Genomic DNA, 3,065 nt, shown 5'->3' with positions numbered 1-3,065 from the left:
ACTGATCTACCAAGCCAAAATTTACTATCTTGTTGATTTTACCTCCCCAACAGACAATACTTTTTTTTTGTAAACAGTTTTTTATTGGGAAACATTTGGGTATGCCCTTCCCACTTCCAGAGTATGTCCATTCTAATCTTCCTGGAGTGGTTTATTTCTTTTTTTCTTCTTAGTGCCTTTGTTGACAGCCTCCTCTGATCCATTGCTGATGGGATCTTCCTTGGAAAGACAATACATTCTTCATGGTGTAAATGTTGTGTACCACTGAGTTGAAATCAACTGATGGTGGATCCTTCAGAAGCAGTGCCTAGCACAGGAGATTGTCTTTCTCCTACAGAGCCCCTGGTGGTTTTGAACTAGAGCCATTTATTTAATGGCTTACTTAGTTTTATTAAAATTTATTTCATTTTTAAGAAACTTTTTATTATTTGTTAATAGTTTATTTACCAAGGGAAACTATTCCTTAGGCCACATTATCATGGTTCAATGTTCAGAAACACAGATCAGTGACAACGTTCATGGAACTCAATCTAAAGAAAATTATTTACATGCCAGAATTATTTTGCTATCACGTAACAACAACAACAAAAAATACCAGATTTTCTCATCTCAAAATCCTTCACGAAATCATAATTTCTATAGAAATCCACATATGTCTTCTTTCTTGGTTCAGCTACGGCAAACTTTAGAAAGGTACAACGCTCAAGAGATAGAATGACTGTTCCCATCATATATGCATTCGCGGACACTTGGCCAGAAGGCCTTGAATCTGAGAGGTTTTGCCAAAGCAGTGAAGACATGATGGTTCTTCTCCCTAAACACCAAGTCCTTCCCGACCGGTGGAGAAACGAGTTTAAAGAGACTTTTTCTTTTTTTTAAAATTATACACCCCAGTAGTTCTTGTTAATCATGATCTCAGCTAGTAAATGTAGGTGGTTCAGGGAAGAGGAGGCTCTGGTGGCAGAATCCACAAATTGCTTTGCTAAGGCAAAGCAAGGCAAATGTTATGCCTCTTTGCATGATTGGAACCCACCCGCATTTCCGTGTGGCCTCTGTGAGGGTCAGTCTCGCGAAAACCCACGGGCACGTTCGCTGGGAGTCGGGTGCAACTGATGGCGGTGAGATTTTTATAATTCTGGGAAACCTGCTTAGTTCCTATTCCTACCAAGCCTTCTCCTCTTAGGCAAGTAAAAGACGGGCGTAGTAATCGCCGTTATAGACAAAAAAACCTCACTGCCTCGGAGGCGGTTCCGTCTCGGTGCGACCCTCCAGTGGTCCCGAGACTGTAAATCACTAGAGAGGACGCGAGGAGAGTCATTCTGCAAATTATGTAAACGACAAATCCGGATAGTTGTACGGAAAGAGCACAAATTCATTGCTTCTCCCTTAAAGATAAAAGGTATGTTCTGCCCTCGACGACTTTCGTTTTGTATTAGGAGTTCAGGGCTGCGGCTAGACGCTGGAAGGGTGAAGTCACTCACGAGTTCTGGAAAACTCGGATTACCAAGAATGCCCTTTTTTCGGGTTTGAGACTTCACGGGGGCTTCTTATGTAAGTATAACCTTGACAAATATAAACTGAATATGCTAAAACGGTGAACTCCTTTAGGGCACGCTGTTTTGATCCCATCAACACCGCGGCACGCGGCGCATTCTGAAGATCTGAACGGACAGCTGGTATTTTAAAAATACCACAAACTTTTACGGAAGTTATTCATTTTAGGAGATGAACACACGTCTACTCAAAACTCTTCATAGAAGATGCTGCTGCAGTGAAGCAGCCGCGCTGGGCCTCGGGGCTGCGGAGCTCAACACTAAAGAGCACGCCGGGGCCGGGGGTCCAGACCGGGGATCCGGGCCGAGACCGGGGGTCCAGACCGGGGATCCGGGCCGGGGGTCCGGACCGGGACTGGGGTCCAGCCCGGGGCCCACGCCGGGTCGTGCGGGCCGAGGGTCGCGCTGCACCGGCCGGGACGCAGAAGGGGGCAGCGCTCTGGGCCCGTTACACACAACGGCCGGCACTTACCGACGAGCGGCTTGTCTCGCAGCCTGGCAGCGGGCCGGGGCGGGGGTGACAACGAGAGGGCAGGCAATGGAGACGCTGCTGTTCTCAGGGCCTAACCGATCTATCCCGCATTTCCCTCGCTCAACAGCGGACCCCAGGTCACGCGACCCTAAAATCTCAAACCTCCGCAGCTACTTTTCTCTTCCCGCCAGAACCGCTGCCCGCCAACCCTCTTCCAACTCTAGGGTCCTAGCAACGCCCCTTCCCCGCCCCATCCTCGCGCGCGAGAAAGAGGCTGCTCCAGATCTCGCGAGAGCCCCCTCCCTCAGCTAGTGGAGTGCACGGACGAGACAGGAGGAGGACGCGCCTGGCAAAGCACTGCGGACGCCATTACCCCTTTTTCCCTGGCGCACCGATCTCAGCGTTAGCCGGTTTTCCGCTCCTTCGCTGTCAATAGGTAATTGGAGGCGTTGGGTATTATGTGTTCAGGCAGGGGTTCAGCCTTTTGGGCAGGCTACGTTTACTGTTTTCAAGCCCCGTTTTCGTCCGGCCCTTAGCGGCCTCATCCCGAAGGGCGGTGCCGGCGAGAGGCGGGTCCTTCTCCTCAGCGCTTTGATTGACGCGGCCCTGGGCCAGTCCCTGCGCCCTCGCGCCACTGCCGAAGCCCGGACAGCCAACCAGGGACGACGGCGGGGTAGTCGAGCCGAGAGGGCGCAGCACGGGGAGGGCAGTGGGGCCTTGCGCTCGTTCTCTGTCTCTGAGAACAGCTGTGGCGGCGGAGGGGCAGCGGCCTCGCGCGGTAAGGAGCCGGGCCGGGTGGGCTCCTGGGAAGGCGAGCCCGGGAAGCGCGTTTTTCCGACTGAGGTCGGCCGTTGTGGGGGTGCCGAGTGGTTGGCCGGCGCCCGGGAACGGTGCCTGGCTTCCCCTCCCCCACCGCCGCCATTTCCCTGAACGTCCGTTTGCAGTCGGCGTTGTGTGGGAGCCTAGCGGGGATTAAGGGGCGGGCTCGAGAGAGCGAGGCGTCCGTCGTTCGACAGTTTTGGGGGGGGGCCGCCGCCGCC

Source organism: Elephantulus edwardii, unplaced genomic scaffold (assembly GCF_000299155.1).
Source record: "Elephantulus edwardii isolate Elephantulus edwardi_28Jun2011 unplaced genomic scaffold, EleEdw1.0 scaffold00353, whole genome shotgun sequence".
In the NCBI taxonomy this organism is placed as follows: domain Eukaryota; kingdom Metazoa; phylum Chordata; class Mammalia; order Macroscelidea; family Macroscelididae; genus Elephantulus; species Elephantulus edwardii.
This window is presented reverse-complemented; position numbering follows the sequence as displayed.